Source organism: Myxine glutinosa, chromosome 5, assembly GCF_964187855.1.
Source record: "Myxine glutinosa chromosome 5, kmMyxGlut1.1, whole genome shotgun sequence".
Classification (NCBI taxonomy): domain Eukaryota; kingdom Metazoa; phylum Chordata; class Myxini; order Myxiniformes; family Myxinidae; genus Myxine; species Myxine glutinosa.
Window position 1 is genome coordinate 193,407,412 of NC_136265.1, and position 20,505 is coordinate 193,427,916.

Consider the following 20,505-nt stretch of genomic DNA (forward strand, 5'->3'; position numbering starts at 1 on the left):
AGGAAGGCCATGAGATAAGGATAGAAAGCCAAGGAATACAAACCAATTTGGTAGTGGGAAGATGGGGTGGTATTACCTGTCATAATATTAATCTCACATATATTTCTGATACATAAATGGCAGGAAGAAGACTACAAGAGAATTATAATTTTTGTATTCAAGGATACCTACAAGAAAAGGGTGCTCGGTATTACATACCTTATGATTTGGAGCATATACATGGGAATTTTGTCATAAAAAACTGGCCTTATACTGATATTGTTAAACCCACAAATAGAGACTTGTTTAAAGTATTAAATAAAAATGAACTTCTCAAAGTTATGAAATATAAAACTCTTTTAGAAATCGTCAACAAATCTTATTGGTATCCTATTATGAGAAAAATAATTTATAGATACAAGAATATCTCAAAATCCAGATGAGTATATGTATAATATTCTTTGGGGTTTAAACTCAAGGGTAGCAAGGGATGAGGAAGGAGTTGAAGAAGAGAAGGAGAAAAGAGAGAAAAGAGAGAAGGAGGAGAGGGAACAAAGAGAGAGGGAGGAGAGGGAGATGGAAATCAGAGCGATTCAAAAAAGAGTGGATGTATTACAGCAAGAAGATCAATCTCAACTCACCGAAGAGGAAAATAAAGAAAGAATGAATGCTGTGAAAATATTGATATCAAAAATTGCTAAGATAAATGAGGAAGGAGTTAAAGAAGAGAAGGAGGAAAGAGAGAAAAAGAAGAAGGAGGAAAGGGAGAAAAAGGAGGAGGAGAGGCAGAAAAAGGAGAAGGAGGAGAGGGAGGAAAGGGAGCAAAGAGAGAGGGAGGAAAAATATAAAAAGATGGAAATCAGTGAGATTCGTAAAAGATTGAGTGTATTACAGCAAATAAATCAATCTCAACGCACCGAAGAGGAAATTAAAGAATTAACAACTCTTATGAAGATAATGGTTTCAAAAATAACAACGTCAATGTCTTCAATTTCAGGGAGGAGATTTAAACGAGAAAGTGGTGAAGAAGAAGAAGAAGAAGAAGGAAAAGATTATGTGATTGATGATGTTGGTGTCATTGACTTTAGTTAGTTTTTATTTGTAAATAAATGGAGGAGAGAGTGAAGGCATTCCTTAGGATTCTTTATGTTTTAAAAATAAAGATTGAAATGTATATGTTGAAAACCAAAAAGGTTTTGATACTCTGTCGGAATTTTTCTGATAAATAAATATGAGTTATTGTCTCAAATGTAAAAAGAAAACTAAATCTAAAAATATCTCTTATGTTAAAGCTAAAAATAATAGAGTTTATCAAAAAGGAATATGTCAAGTATGTGGCTCTAAAAAGTGCCAATTCATCTCTCCTAAAAGAGGAGGAGACATACAAAAGTTTCTGTCAGGAAGTAAATTTACAACAACTGGAATTCCAGGGGAATTACACCTTCCAGGGTATTCTTTCTGTGGTCCAGGAACAAACTTGGATAAAAGATTAGATGAGGCTGACAATCCTAAACCTTGGTCTAAACCTACAAATAGGGTTGACGAAGTGTGTATGAAGCATGATATTGCTTATGGGAAAACCACTACGTTGACTGAAAAACATAAAGCCGACAGCGAAATGTTGTATAATTTGTCTTTGATACAAAATCCAACGTTGAGAGAGAAAGTTGATAGGTTTATTGTGAGAAATTTGATAAATGCTAAATTGAAACTTGGTCTTGGTTATTCCTCAAAAAACTATTAGGCTCTAATGATGTCATCAAGACTGAGGAGCTTTTGGCTGAAGAATTACACAAACCTATAATCACAAAGTTTAAAAGAAGGAAGGTTTATTCTAAATACACCGACCACATATGGTCCGCTGATTTAATTGAATTGAATAATGACAGGGGATACAGGTATGCTTTAACCGTTATTGATTTGAGGAGTAGATTTGCCTGGGTTGTCCCTTTAAAAAATAAAAGGGGTGATACTTTAATGTTAGCCTTTAAGCTAATATTTGATCGGGATAAAAGGAAACCAAAGAAGTTATGGACTGATGAGGGAACAGAGTTCTATAACAAAATATTCATGAAATTTCTTAAGGGGAAGGGTATTAAATTATACAGCACCTTTAATGAAGGAAAAGCAGTTGTTATTGAGTGTTTTAATCGTACTTTGAAAGAGAGACTATATAAAAAATTCACACAACTCGGTTCTCAAAAATGGGTGTATTTAATTCAGGATATTGTAGATAATTACAATAATACAGTTCATTCATCAACAAAATCAAAACCATCGGAAACATTTACAAAATTAGAATATGAAAAGGAGATTAATTTGAGAAAGCCCAAGTTTAAAGTTGGTGATATTGTAAGAATATACAAATGGAAAAGTCATTTTGAGAAAGGTTATACACAAAAATGGACTCGTGAATTATTTAAAATCATTGATGTAATGGATACAGTCCCTTGGACCTACAAATTATATGATTTAAATGGAGAAGAAATCTTGGGTTCATTTTACTCACAAGAATTACAAAAAACACAAGTAAGCAGTTAATACCCTTGAAAATAATAAATAAATAAATAAAATGTAATGGGGATACGTTTTTAAATCTGTGAACCCCAAACACAGAATCACACAACTTTTTAGTTGGGGCTTAACTTTTGTGTGTGCATAATGGGGATACGTTTTTAAATCTGTGAACCCCAAACACAGAATCCCACAACTTTTTAGTTGGGGCTTAACTTTTGTGTGTGTATAATGGGGATACGTTTTTAAATCTGTGAACCCCAAACACAGAATCCCACAACTTTTCAGTTGGGGCTTAACTTTTGTGTGTGTATAATGGGGATACGTTTTTAAATCTGTGAACCCCAAACACAGAATCCCACAACTTTTCAGTTGGGGCTTAACTTTTGTGTGTGTATAATGGGGATACGTTTTTAAATCTGTGAACCCCAAACACAGAATCCCTCAACTTTCCAGTTGGGGCTTAACTTTTGTGTATGTGTGAGTGAGTCATAATAATATACAAACCCTAACCCAACCCCATCCCTAACCCAACCCCATCCCTAACCCAAACCCATCCCTAACCCAACCCCATCCCAAACCCAACCCCATCCCTAACCCAACCCCATCCCTAACCCAACCCATCCCTAACCCAACCCCATCCCTATCCCAACCCCATCCCTAACCCAACCCCATCCCTAACCCAACCCCATCCCTAACCCAACCCCATCCCTAACCCAACCCCATCCCTAACCCAACCCCATCCCTAACCCAATCCCATCCCGAACCCAACCCCAACCCTAACCCTCACATTCAAAATCCCAACCCTAACCCAACCCCATCCCTAACCCAACCCCAACCCTAACCCTCACATTCAAAATCCCAACCCTAACCCAACCCCATCCCTAACCCAACCCCATCCCTAACCCTCACATTCAAAATCCCTTCCAAACCCTAACATAATCTTTTTTTTCTTCTTTTTTTAAAATATGTATTTCATTTTTTTTTTTTTTCCTCTTCCTGCCAATTCTGTCTTTCAAGGCTTTCAAGTTTGAAGAAGTAGAAATGGGAAGAAAGAATTTTCCAGCATTTTCTTCCTCGAACTTTCTTGATATTGCTTAAATCAAGCGTCATTAAACAAAGAACATTGTTCATTGCTTTAGAATCCAAAGAGTCTCCAAGATGGACCCCACAGGTAGAGTCTCCAAAATAAAACCAACTTTCCAAGTTCCCAAGGTATAACCACAATCCTGTTGAGCCTCCAAGATAGGTATCACATTCCGAGTCATCAAAACAAAACCCCCATTCCGAGTCTCCAAAAATATAACCATCTTTCCAAGTCCCCAAGGTAGAACCACAATTTTCAGAAATATTGGGGGTTTCCGTGATAAGTCTCACATAGTATAACTGCGGACCATCAGGGAAAACTTCCCTTTCCCAATTTTTTAGGGTTTCTATGATGTGTCTCACATAGTATAACTGCGGACCATCAGGGAGAACTCCCCTTTCCCAATTTTTTAGGGTTTCTATGATGTGTCTCACATAGTATAACTGCGGACCATCAGGGAGAACTCTCCTTGCCCAATTTTTTAGGGTTTCTATGATGTGTCTCACATAGTATAACTGCGGACCATCAGGGAGAATTCCCATTTCACAATTTTTTAGGGTTTCTATGATGTGTCTCACATAGTATAACTGCGGACCATCAGGGAGAACTCCCCTTTCCCAATTTTCAGAAATTTGTGGGTCTCCAATGTATGACTTGTATTCTGGCTCATCAAGGTAGAACTTGTTCAGTGGGTTTTGTTTTGATAACTCACAACAAGTATTATCATGGTAAAACTCTTTTTCAGGATTTTGTGGATCTCCAAGGTATAACTCTTTGGCTGGGTCATCAAGGTAGAACTCGTTCTGGGGGTCTTGGTTGTTCAAAAATTCTTCAAACAAAAAAATAACTTCATCCCAAGTTGTGTTAAAAGCAGAATTTTCATTTCATATCTCAGATACAATTTCCTGTGAAAGAAAATAACAATGTATTAATTTAATACAATATTTTTATTTGTATAAATCAAGCTCTATGAATATTAAAATAAACTTTGTTAACTCTTACATGAGTCTCATCTAAAAAAAAAAAATTAAATAAATAAATAAACAAACTTACCTCCATTGATAAGAGGTTCGAGTCCAGTTCATCAATCTGAAGGTTGAGTTCTACACAGGTAATAGGACTCCAAGGAATAGCAAAGTTATCCCATTCCATTTCGGCATAGTAGTCCATTCTCAAGTGAAGCAGAAAGCGTGTTTGAAAAAGCCTGTGTGGTCGGTGCCTTTTATAAGGACTGGGTGTGTCATTTCCTGTGGAAATTCCCTGGGCATGTCTTAACTGGAAATGATGTGATGGGAATTCCCTGAAAATGATGTAATGTATTACCTGGAAATGATACAATGCTAAAGAGTTTATAAAGTGGGTAGGGCTTAGCAAAAGTGGGTGGGGCTTAGCAAAAGGGGGCGGGGCTTAGCAAAAAGTGGGCGGAGCTTATCAAAAGTGGGTGAGGCTTCACAAAAGTGGGCGGGGCTTCTCGAAAAGTGGGCGTGGCTTAACAAAAAGGGGGCGGGCTTACCAAAAAGTGAACGGAGCTTAACAAAAGGTGGACAGAGCCTACCAAAAAGTGTGTGGCACTAGAGGCACTCAAACAAGAACATTGAGGGAGGTTTACCATTTTATCTTAGCTCAGTTAAAATATCTTAATAAAGAACCAAACTCAAACATCTTTTTTGTTAATATATTAGATGGTGAAGGGAGTGGCAAGAGAATTAAATTATTTCCCACGCATAAACAAATATTTGTAGGGTCGTTGTGTGAGTGGGTCAAAGATGATTCACCAGATGATATTAAGAGTAAAAGGTTAAAAGGTCCATAAGGTCAGAAGGATCACAGGTTCACACAGAAGGACCATTGTTTAAGTGGTCTAATGAATAAGGATAACATGTCAAAAGGTTAGAAGGTTCGTAAAGAACAGGGTGAGAGAAATAGAGGTGTTTAGGGGCAATGAGGGAGGGGAAAAATTAACATGTAAGTCAATGGGAAAATGAGCGTGTCCCAGAAGCAACATATATACACTACTGATGTACCTGTTGATTTCCACTTGGTTTCATGTGGTACCCCCAATGTTTGATCCAGCCCATTATTTGGCCCCCCTCTTTGGGCCCCAGGGGCCCCACGCAGCAGGGGGTCCCCGGCAGACATCCATATCTGAAGATGGAAGGTTACACAATAAATGTTTCTGTACTCGGATATTGGTACCTTGTTCGTTTGACCAAAATGCTCTGGGCTGCCGGCCTAGTTCAGCAGCTCGTTCTCTTCTGGCGGTTCCGCAAGAACACAGTTGCACTTTTTTACAAGTTTGTTGATCACTCCGGTTTGTGTGCGTTTGTGCGTTTGCGTTTGTCTGTCTGCTCACTTATACTTGCTTACACGTCACAATTTTAAACCGATATTCACGAAACTTCACCAAATGGTAGAGTTCGTCGTCCGCCAAAATCCTATATATTTTTAGGTCAAAAGGTCAACAAAGGCCAAAGGTCAACCACTTTTTTTCAAATTTCTAAAATCCTCAATTTTCATCCAATAGACTTGCAATTTGAATAGGATTTACATATCGCCGAATTGAATTCAACCACCCACTATTTTTGAGATCAGCGTAGGCCAAAAGGTCAACATAGGCCAAAGGTCAACCACTTTAAAAAAAAAAGTTTTAAAGCCTCAATTTTCATCCCATTGACTTGAAATTGGAATGGTATTTTTATATCGGCAAACTGAATTCAACCACCAACTATTTTTTGAGATCAGCATCGGCCAAAACGTTAACATAGGCCAAAGGTCAACAACAATTTCGAATTTCTAAAATCCTCAATTTTCAACCGATTCACTTGAAATTTCAAAAGGATTTTCATGTCAGGTTAGTGAAACCAACCACCAACTATTTTTGAGGTCAACATAGGCCAAATTTCTAAAATTGTCAATTTTCATCCAATTAACTTTAACTTTGAAGACGATTTGCGTATCAGGTCACTGAATTTAACGGCTAATTATTTTTGAGGTCAAAATGATGCTCTACTGAGTGCCATTCTACTTTGTTCTGTTTTGCCAAGTGTCACTCTGTGAGTGATTTTGCATTGTGTCTGCCTGCAATCACCGACATGGCACAAATCTAAACCGACCATCATAAAACCTTACCAAGTTGGAGAGGAAGTCACTTTTTGATTTTGAGGTGAAAGGTCAACTTGAGGTCAAATTTCTAAAATTGTCAATTTCATCCGATTGACTTGAAAATTGAACAGGATTTGCCTCATGGTTAAATAAGTTGGGGAACCAGCTATTTTTTTTTAGGTCAAATGGTCAAAGATCAACTGAGATCAAATTTCTAAAATCATGAATTTTCGTCAAGAAATCATCAATTTTCATCACATTAACTTGAAAATTCAACATCAACTGCACAGTTCATCAGTGAGTTGGGAAACCAACTATTTTGTTGTCAAAAGGTCAAAAGTCAACTAAAGGTCAAACTTCTAAGATCATCAATTGTCATGTAGAAAATGCCTCAATTTCATCCTATTAACTTGACAACTAAACACCAATTGCCTCGTGCAGCAGTGAATTGGGAAAACATCTATTTTGAGATGAAAAGGTCAAAGGTCACCTCATGGTCAAACCTGTAAAATCATCAATATTCATCTGAAAGATGATCAATTTTATTCTGAATGACCCGACCTTTGATGAAGATCCTCAATTTAAATCGTAATGAAATGGGAAATCTGATGTTTCCATGGCAACTGTTTTTTGCGGGGGGGGGGGGGGGGGGGCTGGATTTTTGTTCGTCTTTTTTGTTTGTCTGATTGTGAACAGGATATCTCAAAAAGTTGTGGATGGATTCAGACGAAATTCGGTGGAGAGATTTGGATTGTGACAAGGAGCAATCCATTCGATTCTGGTGAAGTTACGGATCTGGATCTGAGAATTTTAAAGTGATTCTTCACCATTGAGAGATCGGGCAAAAAAACATACAAAACACAATATCTCAAAAACTTGATGGATGAGTTGGTTTGGTGACAAGAACAAGCGGATTAGATTTTGTTTCAAGTCCGGATCCAGATCAGACAAAACATTACACCTGGTGTCTGCCATCTTGGTTTGATGTATTATTTGTATTATCTGAAAAAAAGAAATCTTGCATAAACAAGTAAAACCCTGTCCTGGGACTTATGACTAACTCTGAAGATGAAGATCCAGTTGCTTTGAAACTTTCCACTTGGTAAATTACTCTTGTCACCTTCCGTCAAGTCGTTTCAGTAACTGAGTTTCCGTAGTGTAGTGGTTATCACATTCGCCTCACACGCGAAAAGTCCCCGGTTCGAAACCGGGTGGAAACATTTTATTATTATTATTATTACGAGCAGCGAACCCACCCCACAGGTGACCCTGTGGGCGATCTTGTTCCAAGCGAACAACACATTTTCTGCCATCTCTCATTGAGGATATTTTCTGCTGACACACCTGCTTCGACTTGAATTTATTGATGATTTCCTTTGGTAATGTTGCTGCCCTCTGTTCAACTGAGGTGGCCTTGGTTTTTGAGGCATCCCAATTTTCCAAAAGCATAGGGGCAATACCCCTGGCACTCACCTGGTGGAATAAACAGTATACTACACTGACTAAAGATATTTTAAACCAATTATAATGGTTTCTGGAAGAAAGGGCAGCATGTGGAATCATACTAACATAATCATAAGACTTTAAACAAACCAAAAAAATACCTCTTTTGGGGGGCAACCCCCCCCCCCCCCCCCCCCCACCCATGCTGTATACCTCCTTAGACCACAATTTTTCTCATGCCTTGAACAGACATTGATACATCCCGGATAATGAAGGTTGTGGTGAAGTTCCATTGAAATTGTGTGTAGTTTCAGAGAAAAGAGCAAATTCCTATTTTGGGGGGTCAAACCTGGACCCACTTTGACCCCCGGTAAGCCCCCTTAGACTCCAAGTTTTTTTTTTAATGCCGTGAACAAACTTTAGCCACAACACAACAAATATCATTTGTGCCAAATTTGGTCGCAATCCCAACAGCGGTTTCGGAGAAGAAGTTTTAAGTATTTAAGGAGAGATGGACGGAAGGACGAAGCACCATTGCAAAAGCTCCTCTGAACTTCGTTCCAGGTGAGCTAAAACAACAAACAAACAAAACATCAACCATAACCCTTGCTAAAAGTACCCACAACCAACCTACACCATCCTCTTCCCTCCCTTGCCTCGCCCCTCCACATGCCCTCACAATTCCCCAACAACCATCACCCTTGCTAACAATACCCACGACCAAACTACACCCTCCTCTTCCCTCCCTCGCCCCGCCCCTCCACATGCCCTCACAATTCCCCAACAACCATCACCCTCGCTAATTGTCATGTGCCTGCCTTGGGGTTAACACCGCAGGGCGACACGGATGACCAAACGAGCTTAACACTCCGAGGCATTACATCCAATGGCGGACCTTTCTTTGTATGCGCGGGGAGGGAGGCCGAAGGGCACTTACCTGCACGAGTCCACCCGACGTCCTCGACCCTGAAATATATGAATTCACAAGACACGGAATTTAAACAGTCCAAAATTATCGGCTTTATCAACCAAAATCCCGGTCACAAAATAAAACACGGCCAAATAAAACCATAATTCCTAATTGGAGCACTTCACACAGACTTGAATACAGACAAGGGATAAAATAACTGAAAAATAAATATATGTAGTTTGTGGCACTTAGCTCAATCGGTTCTTGAATCTCGCCTGGAATCGTCAAAACCCCCTTGCGGCCTTGGCAGGAAAATGCGTTCATTGACGCGAACTCGGCCTCACTGCGTATCCGCTCACTCCTGGCTTCGTCAAGAGCGCAGCGAGCAGGCAGCGCCCATCCACTCATCGTTCTTGCTTGGGAAACCTCAGTCTCGGTCCGCAGTTACTCCTCCTCACGATCACTATCAAGATGTCGGAACACGACCGTTCACGATAAATCTTCCTTGTGCAAGAGCAAATATGCGACCAAAAAAATAAATAAATAAAAATTCACTATGGGATCCAGAACGAGAAGAAACCAGAAGAGAAAATGTTGGAACACAACCGTTCACTGCCAGATCCAGAACCCGAGAGAGAAAATGTCTGCTGCTTCAATTGTTTTGTACGCGAGGCTCTGACGTCATCTCACGACGTCTCTATCTCCGCTCCTATCAGCGCGTCCCATCTTATGCCCCGGTCACAAATGGCCTGCGGCATGTTGGTGGCGGCCGTAAGTCCCCAAAATTGCCATAAGCGTGCGGTGGCCGCACGGTAGATACGGTAGCTGTGAGGCGATCTCAAGGTTTTTTTCTCATCGCAGGGGCCTACGATTTTTTAAAATTTGACATTAAACTTTTTTTCCGGAAATCGCTAGGCCGTAGGCCGCATCCCCACCGCATGTAGTATCGCAAGGTCACTGTACGGTTGCCGTGAGGCGACCTCAAGGTCACCTCACGGTTTTTACCCTGTCTGGTGTGCCTAGAAAATCGTACGGCAGCCGCAACAACCGTGAGGCCTCCTTACTGTCACCTCACGGTGGTCTTGCGGCCTCCATGAGATGGCTGAACGATGTTCTAAATATCGTACGGCGGCCGTGCAGTGACTTTAGTGCTGCCATACGATGGCCTAATGGCAATCGTGAGTTGGCGGCCGCGGTACGATCATCTTTCTGAAGAGGTATATATTGCCTGGTGTGACACTAGCCAGATCGTCAAGATGGCGTTGATTCCACCACAGAGACTGCGCCTTGCACACCTGAGATTACGACTGAGGTAGATCGGCCGCCGGCAGGAAGAAATTATAGTAGGTATAGTAGTGTTAGAAGAAGAGCGGGCCCGTCAGGAGAGAAGAAGACGAATGGTGTGGGTGAAGCCCTGGTTGTTGCGGCGTTCCACCCTGGGACACTACGACACCCTGATGCAGGAACTCATGAGGGAGTCCCGGGGGGATTTCAAGTCCTACCTGCGCATTGAGCCCGCCATGTTTCGTGAGATGCTGGATTTCATGACTTTTACGATTGCCGTGCGGACCCCGTAACATTTGTGAACACTGCTGCCGCAGCCCGCAAAGCCGTACGATTTGTAAAAATCCCATCTACAAACCGCAGACCGCAGAACCGTGCGGCGGCAGCATCATATGTGACTAAGGCATTAGCAGTCTTTTTGCCAATCAATTTTCGGACCAAACACTGCTCTTCGAGGCATGGCCTCACGAACCTACCTGTCCTGTGTGCTCACCAAGTCGGTGTTATCCGTGGTAGTGCTTGATGCCTGGTTTCCGGATGGCTTTTATTTAGCGTTATTAATAATGGTGTTGATTGCTTGACTTGGCTATGGTGCATAGTGCGGTGCCATAAGGAACACATGAAAAGATTACAAAGGCAATTACATACAGGCATAATTCCTCGCTAATTAACATACCTCACCCCTCTCATGGTGCATAGTGCGGTGTCATAAGGAACACATGAAAAGATTACAAAGGCAATTACATACAGGCATAATTCCTCGCTAATTAACATACCTCACCACTCTCATGGGGGCGAAGATACAAGCTTAGCCGGCAAACAGTCTCCACAAATTTCCAACTTATGATACATCGAGGTTTCTTCTTCTTCATGACAGTCGGAGCACACAACCTATGCAATCTACCTGGCTCTACGGTAATTATGGTCTGCCTCCTACAAATGTAGCACAGCCCCCCGCCCCCTCCCTCCCCTGGGAACCGTATCTCCTGCAAGGATTCCAGTCCTAACACTTACCGACTCACACTTAAATAGCCTATGAAATAAATCAAGAGGGCTGTGGGAAGCGAGCCGTAGCTACTTACCTATTCTCCTTAACGTTCTACCCCCTTAAGCAACCATTCACATTTCAAATATTTACAAAACTTGGAGTGCTTGCTCCTCACTCTGGGGGCAAAAAGAAAATGTCAAAACACACAAAAAAAACGACCTTAACCACAAAACTTATTCCAAAATTCAAAAATGTGTGTACAACCCCAGTCTACAGACCATGTCCCCCTGTGGATGCCACAATACCCAACGTTACCTGCGGGGCCATCGCAATGTGCCCCAAATTTCCGTGGGACCTGTCCTAGTGCTACAGGTGAGTGACATGGCTCAGTGGGTTTCTCCCACATCCACTCACATTGCAAAAAATCAACAAAGCATGCATTTCAGTAATTTCACCCCCCTGCAAGATCATGGCATAGACGTCATAACACATGTGTGTGTGATCCTCAACTAGGCAGTGGGGAGGTACTGTACAAGCAAGATGGTGGGGGCGCTTCAGCTGTGGTGCCTGCAGTCCAAAAACAAGTTGCCCGACTTCCGACTTCTTCACCCCCTCTCCCCTTTAACTCTTGGCCCCATGCCAGCCAAACAGCTCCTTTAGCTGTCGTCGTCCCGCCGGGGAGGTCTCCACACCAGGCTTCTGCGCCTCAGGCTTTCACACAGCCTCACGGGTCGCCAAGGGTCTCCACACTGCAGGGCACCCAAAAAGACCCCACCGCCGATGGGCTCCCAATTTCCAGACACCACTGGCTGCCAGGGGCAATTACCGCAGAGGGGGCCGCAGTCACCGCTCCTCCAGAGCTTGATCCATACCTGCAGACATACACACCTTCCTCAACCACAAAATCCACAAAAAACATTTCCTCCCCCACTGCCATTCAATTTTCAACCACATATTTCCAATAAAAGATGTCACAAGAAGATGCTGCCATGGCTTGCTTACACGTGAAATCCCCATTCGCATTTAACAACACATTTCAATATAATCTCAATTTTCATCGTCATGACCACACAAAAACACAAAACCTCTACACATAAACAAACGCCACCCACAATACACTTTGTGGCAGACATTACAATCCCCTCACCAGCCATGCCATCACTCTCACCCACCTCCCATTCCAAATTACTCACGTCCCAATTTAGGAGCAAGTGCTGAACCCTGGGACAGTAAACATCAAGCCACTTACCTTCACCTTGATGTGCAAGTAGTTGCATATTGGTCAGGTCCCCCCACCCCTCCACCATGCCCTCACAATTCCCCAACAAACATCACCCTCGGTAACAATAGCCACAACCAACCTGCACCCTCCTCTCCCCTCCCTCGCCCAGCCCCTCCACCATCCCCTCACAATTCCCCAACAACCATCACCCTCGCTAACAATACCCACGACCAACCTGCACCATCCTCTTCCCTCCATCGCCTAGCCCCTCCACCATCCCCTCACAATTACCCAACAACCATCATCCTCGCTAACAATACTCACGACCAACCTGCACCATCCTCTTCCTTCCCTCGCTGCGGGTCCTCCACCATGCCCTCACAATTCCCCAACAACCATCACCCTCGCTAACAATAGCCATGACCAACCTGCACAATCTTCTTCCCTCCCTCGCCCTGCCCCTCCACCATCCCCTCACAATTCCCCAACAACCATCACCCCAGCTAGCAATATCCATGACCAACCTGCACCCTCCTCTTCCCTCCCTCGACCCGTCCCTCCACCAACCCCTCACAATTCCCCAACAACCATCACCCCAGCTAACAATACCCACGACCAACCTGAACCCTCCTCTTCCCTCCCTCGCCCCGCCCCTCCACCATCCCCTCACAATTCCCCAACAACCATCACCCCAGCTAGCAATATCCATGACCAACCTGCACCCTCCTCTTCCCTCGCTCGCCCCGTCCCTCCACCAACTCCTCACAATTACCCAACAACCATCACCCGAGCTAACAATACCCACGACCAACCTGAACCCTCCTCTTCCCTGCCTCGCCCCGCCCCTCCACCATGCCCTCACAATTCCCCAACAACCATCACCCTAGCTAACAATATCCATGACCAACCTGCACCCTCCTCTTCCCTCCCTCTCTCCACACCTCCACCATGCCCTCACAATTCCCCATCAACCATCACCCTAGCTAACAATACCCACGACCAACCCACACACCCCCGCCCCCTCCAACATCCCCCATCATTATCGGAATCCGAGCTCTGAATGGACTGTCTCTATGTACTGTCGCCGGCAGGATCACAGTGAGTTCACAATGTGATGTCACTGACAAACTCGAAAATCGACAATCTTGGGCTTTTTTCGGAACTTTGTGATTCACAAATTAAAGAAAATAAAATTCCCTTTAAATTAGGCTGTAATTTGATTGTCAATGGTTTTCAGAAGAAAAATAATTTGCATTTGGGTCCCCTTTAAGGGTCTTTTTGGGTCTTCGGTGTGTTTTCAATATTTTCGGTCTGAAGCGTGTTTTTGTTCTTTTGGTTCTTTGGTGTCTTTTCTGCCTTTGGGGTCTTTTAACTTTTCGTGGTCTTTTGGGACTTCAGGGCCTTTTGCATATTTTGGGTCGTTGGGGTCCACTGGGTCTTCAGGTTATTTTCAGTCTTTTTTGGTATTTTGGTTGTTCTGGATCCTTTGGGTCCTACATACATACATACATACATACATACATACATACATACAAACATTCATACATACATACATACATGCATACATACATACAAACATTCATACATATATACATACATACATACATACATACAAACATTCAAACATACATACATACATACATACATACAAACATTCATGCATACATACATACATACATACATACATACAAACATTCAAACATACATACAAACATTCATACATATTTACATACATACATACATACATACATACATACAAACATTCATACATACATACATACATGCATACATACATACATACATACATACATACATACATACATACATACATACATACATACATACGTACAGACACACATACATACAAACATACATACAAACATTCATACATACATACATACATACATACAAACATACATACAAACATTCATACATACATGCATACATACATGCATACATACGTACATACGTACAAACATACATACATACATACGTACATACATACATACGTACATACATACATACATACAAACAAACACTTGCTCCATGACACATAGATTATTATTAACTGTGTTATACCTTCTGATTCCACTTGAAGCAAAACTCAATTGATGCGAAATAAGCGATAAACCTCAGAATTTCATTTATTATTTGTGTTCAAAATTGAAAAAAATGGTGATTTTTTTTTTTTTACGATTAATAAATAACGTCACGAACAGTTGAACATGACATGAGGAATGAAGGAGAACATGAGTTGTTCTGAACGACAGATTCACACATGTTGATGTTTCTTCTTCATCAAGACTACAAAATGATCGATTTCACCAACCAGGTTTCCGTAGTGTAGTGGTTATCACATTCGCCTAACACGCGAAAGGTCCCCGGTTCGAAACCGGGCGGAAACAATATTTATATATTACATGAGATTTTTCTCTCGAACCCGTCGCTGTTTTTACCCCGCTTACGCGAAACGAACATTGGGGTTTTCGGCCGGCAGCCCAGAGCATTTTGGTCAAACGAACAAGGTACCAATATCCAAGTACAGAAACATTTATTGTGTTATTTAACATATTCAGATATGGATGTCTGCCGGGGACCCCCTGCTGCGTGGGGCTCCTGGGGCCCAAAGAGGGGGGCCAAATAATGAGCTGGACCAAACATTGGGGGTACCACATGAAACCAAGTGGACATCAACAGGTACATCTCTCAGAGCACAGAGTGACCACCGCCAGACAAATTTCCCTCTGCATAGGCCCCCCCCAGACTCCCCTCAAAGGGTCCCAAAATTTGGGCTGGATTAAACATCGGAGTTACCACATGAAACCAAGTTAAAATGAACAATTACACTCTACTGAGTATAAAAAACCCATCGCCAGACAGATTGTCTGCTGCATAAGGCCCGCCAGACACACCCCAAAAGTTGACCCTGGGGGCACTGTGGTAGAATTGGCCGAGAACATATATCAAAAGTACCACATAAAACCAAGTGGAAATCAACAGGTGCATCTCACAGAGCACAGAATTACCACCGCCAGACAAATTTTCCTCTGCATAGGCCCCCCCAGACCCCCCTCAAAGGGTCCCAAAATTTGGGGTGGATTAAACGTGGAAGGTACCACATCCCAATCCAAGTAATGTGTTCCCAAGGCCGCACGGTACCCCTTGATGTGTTATACACTGCATCTGATGACATGCCTATCACTTTTATATTCACTGCTTCTCTGTTATCAACACCTGAAGGTTCACGAAGGCCACAAAGGAGTGTTTTGTAAAACAGCAACATTTCTCCTGGCAGGTCAGGTGAACATGACTTGAGTGTCTCTACAGATGTTGGAGTCGGTGTTATAGATTTGGGCATTGCCTGTATTGCAGCTCGAAGATGAAGTGCCGCAGTGCGAATCACATGGACGTGCTTGTCATCATCCTTATGGAGGCTTGCTCTAGCATCAGCATCAGACATACTGGAACTGCATACAAAATTTCCTTTTCGATGGTCACACATAGAAACTGAAATTTTGTCCCCAAATTTATCCTTTATCTTCTTTATCAACACCTGTGCTGTGTAGCTTTCAATCTCGTCTGGTGTCCCACCTGCACTTAGAAATTCAGACTTGTATAATTCAAGAATCGAAGTAGACAGCATTGCCTTGCGATTGCCAATGACTTCCATCTCGATTAGAGCTGATATTATTCCAAAGGTAGTAGAATGCAGTCGCCTATTCGAAACTAGAAAAGTGATAGGCATGTCATCAGATGCAGTGTATAACACATCAAGGGGTACCGTGCGGCCTTGGAAACACACATTACTTGGATTGGGATGTGGTACCTCCCATGTTTAATCCACCCCAAATTTTGAGACCCTTTGAGGGGGGTCTGGGGGGGCCTATACAGAGGCAAATTTGTCTGGCGGTGGTCACTCTGTGCTCTGTGAGATGTACCTGTTGATTTCCACTTGGTTTCATGTGGTACCCACAATGTTTGACCCAGCCCATTATTTGCCCCCCCCTCTTTGGGCCCCAGGGGCCCCACGCAGCAGGGGGTCCCCGGCAGACATCCATATCTGAAGATGGAAGGTGACACAATAAATGTTTCTGTACTCGGATATTGGTACCTTGTTCGTTTGACCAAAATGCTCTGGGCTGCCGGCCTAGTTCAGCAGCTCGTTCTCTTCTGGCGGTTCCGCAAGAACACAGTTGCACTTTTTTGCAAGTTTGTTGATCACTCCGGTTTGTGTGCGTTTGTGCGTTTGCGTTTGTCTGTCCGCTCACTTATACTTGCTTACACGTCACAATTTTAAACCGATATTCACGAAACTTCACCAAATGGTAGAGTTCGTCGTCCGCCAAAATCCTATATATTTTGAGGTCAAAAGGTCAACAAAGGCCAAAGGTCAACCACTTTTTTTCCAATTTCTAAAATCCTCAATTTTCATCCAATAGACTTGAAATTTGAATAGGATTTACATATCGCCTAATTGAATTCAACCACCCACTATTTTTGAGATCAGCGTAGGCCAAAAGGTCAACATAGGCCAAAGGTCAACCACTTTAAAAATATATATATTTAAATCCTCAATTTTCATCCGATTGACTTGAAATTGGAATGGTATTTTTATATCGGCGAACTGAATTCAACCACCAACTATTTTTTGAGATCAGCATCGGCCAAAAGGTTCACATAGGCCAAAGGTCAACAACAATTTCGAATTTCTAAAATCCTAAATTTTCAACCCATTCACTTGAAATTTCAAAAGGATTTTCATGTGAGGTTAGTGAAACCAACCACCAACTATTTTTGAGGTCAACATAGGCCAAATTTCTAAAATCGTCAATTTTCATCCAATTAACTTTAACTTTGAAGACGATTTGCGTATCAGGTCACTGAATTTAACCGTTAATTATTTTTGAGGTCAAAATGATGCGCTACTGAGTGCCATTCTACTTTGTTCTGTTTTGCCAAGTGTCACTCTATGAGTGATTTTGCATTGTGTCTGCCTGCAATCACCGACATGGCACAAATCTAAACCGACCATCATAAAACCTTACCAAGTTGGAGAGGAAGTCACTTTTTGATTTTGAGGTGAAAGGTCAACTTGAGGTCAAATTTCTAAAATTGTCAATTTCATCCGATTGACTTGAAAATTGAACAGGATTTGCCTCATGGTTAAATAAGTTGGGGAACCAACTATTTTTTCTTAGGTCAAATGGTCAAAGATCAACTGAAGATCAAATTTCTAAAATCATGAATTGTCGTCAAGAAATCATCAATTTTCATCACATTAACTTGAAAATTCAACATCAACTGCACAGTTCATCAGTGAGTTGGGAAACCAACTATTTGAGGTGAAAAGGTCAAAGGTCAACTTAAGGTCAAACTTCTAAAATCATCAAGTTTCATGAAGAAATTATCAATTTTCATCGTATTAACTTGAAAATTCAACATCAACTGCACAGTTCATCAGTGAGTTGGGAAACCAACTATTTTGTTGTCAAAAGGTCAAAAGTCAACCAAAGCTCAAACTTCTAAGATCATCAATTGTCATGTAGAAAATGCCTCAATTTCATCCTATTAACTTGACAACTAAACACCAATTGCCTCGTGCAGCAGTGAATTGGGAAAACAACTATTTTGAGATGAAAAAGGTCAAAGGTCACCTAATGGTCAAACCTGTAAAATCATCAATATTCATCTGAAAGATGATCAATTTTATTCTGAATGACCCGACCTTTGATGAAGATCCTCAATGTAAATCGTAATGAAATGGGAAATCTGATGTTTCCATGGCAACTGTTTTTTGCGGGGGGGGGGGGGGGAGGGGGGGCTGGATTTTTGTTCGTCTTTTTTGTTTGTCTGATTGTTAACAGGATATCTCAAAAAGTTGTGGATGGATTCAGACGAAATTCGGTGGAGAGATTTGGATTGAGACATGGAGCAATCGATTCGATTCTGGTGAAGTTCTGGATCTGGATCTGAGAATTTTAAACTGATTCTTCACCATTGAGAGATCGGGCAAAAAAACATACAAAACACAATATCTCAAAAACTTGATGGATGAGTTGGTTTGGTGACAAGAACAAGCGGATTAGATTTTGTTTCAAGTCCGGATCCAGATCAGACAAAACATTACACCTGGTGTCTGCCATCTTGGTTTGATGTATTATTTGTATTATCTGAAAAAAAGAAATCTTCCATAAACAGGTAAAACCCTGTCCTGGGACTTATGACTAACTCTGAAGATGACGATCCAGTTCCTTTGAAACTTTCCACTTGGTAAATTCCTATTGTTACCTTCCGTCAGGTCGTTTCAGTAACTGAATTTCTGTAGTGTAGTGGTTATCACATTCGCCTCACACGCGAAAGGTCCCCGGTTCGAAACCGGGCGGAAACATTTTATTATTATTATTATTACGAGCAGCGAACCCACCCCACAGGTGACCCTGTGGGCGATCTTGTTCCAAACGAACAACACATTTTCTGCCATCTCTCATTGAGGATATTTTCTGCTGACACACCTGCTTCAACTTGGATTTATTGCTGATTTCCTTTGGTAATGTTGCTGCCCTCTGTTCAACTGAGGTGGCCTTGGTTTTTGAGGCATCCCAATTTTCCAAAAACATAGGGGCAATACCCCTGGCACTCACCTGGTGGAATAAACAGTATACTACACTGACTAAAGGTATTTTAAACCAATTAGAATGGTTTCTCGAAGAAAGGGCAACATGTGGAATCATACTAACATAATCATAAGACTTTAAACAAACAAACAAAAAAAATACCTCTTTTGGGGGGCAACCCCCCCCCCCCCCCCCCCACCCATCCTGTATACCTTCTTAGACCCCAATTTTTCTCATGCCTTGAACAGACATTGATACATCCCGGATAATGAAGGTTGTGGTGAAGTTCCATTGAAATTGTGTGTAGTTTCAAAGAAAAGAGCAAATTTCTAGTTTGGGGGGTCAAACCTGGACCCACTTTGACCCCCGGTAAGCCCCCTTAGACTCCAAGTTTTTTTTTAATGCCGTGAACAAACTTTAGCCACAACACAGCAAATATCATTTGTGCCAAATTTGGTCGCAATCCCAACAGCGGTTTCGGAGAAGAAGTTTTAAGTATTTAAGGAGAGATGGATGGAAGGACGATGCACCATTGCAAAAGCTCCTCTGAAATTCGTTCCAGGTGAGCTAAAAGAACAAACAAACAAAACATCAACCATAACCCTTGCTAAAAGTACCCACAACCAACCTACACCATCCTCTTCCCTCCCTTGCCCCGCCCCTCCACATGCCCTCACAATTCCCCAACAACCATCACCCTAGCTAACAATATCCATGACCAACCTGCACCCTCCTCTTCCCTCCGTCGCCACGCCCCTCCACCATGCCCTCACAATTCCCCAACAACCATCACCCTAGCTAACAATATCCATGACCAACCTGCACCCTCCTCTTCTCCTCCCTCTCTCCACACCTCCACCATGCCCTCACAATTCCCCATCAACCATCACCCTCGCTAACAATACCCACGACCAACCCACACGCCCCCGCCCCCTCCAACATCCCCCATAATTATCGGAATCCGAGCTCTGAATGGACTGTCTCTATGTACTGTCGCCGGCAGGGTCACAGTGAGTTCACAATGTGATGTCACTGACAAACTCGAAAATCGACAATCTTGGGCTTTTTTCGGAACTTTGTGATTCACAAATAAAATAAAATAAAATTCCCTTTAAATTAGGCTGTAATTTGATTGTCAATGGTTTTCAGAAGAAAAACAATTTGCGTTTGGGTTCCCCTTTAAGGGTCTTTTGGGTCTTCGGTGTCTTTTCAATATTTTCGGTCTTCAGGGTGTTTTTGTTCTTTGGTGTCTTTTCTGCCTTTGGGGTCTTTTAAGTTTTCGGGGTCTTTTGGGACTTCAGGGCCTTTTGCGTATTTTGGGTCTTTGGGGTCCACTGGGTCTTCAGGTTATTTTCAGTCTTT

The 20,505-nt window shown here is 42.1% G+C and overlaps 1 long non-coding RNA gene and 3 other non-coding genes across 4 annotated transcripts in view; 3 read left to right on the forward strand and 1 right to left on the reverse strand.

Annotated features, from left to right (window-relative positions):
• Positions 1-20,505, reverse strand: part of LOC144892446 (uncharacterized) — a 689,374-nt gene that overhangs the window by 458,163 nt on the left and 210,706 nt on the right. The gene's annotated exons all lie outside the window — the stretch shown is intronic.
• On the forward strand, positions 7,830-7,902 carry TRNAV-CAC (transfer RNA valine (anticodon CAC)). Its single transcript has one exon. It is a non-coding gene; the product is annotated as a tRNA-Val (tRNA).
• Positions 14,862-14,934, forward strand: TRNAV-AAC (transfer RNA valine (anticodon AAC)). The gene has a single exon. It is a non-coding gene; the product is annotated as a tRNA-Val (tRNA).
• On the forward strand, positions 18,845-18,917 carry TRNAV-CAC (transfer RNA valine (anticodon CAC)). The gene has a single exon. It is a non-coding gene; the product is annotated as a tRNA-Val (tRNA).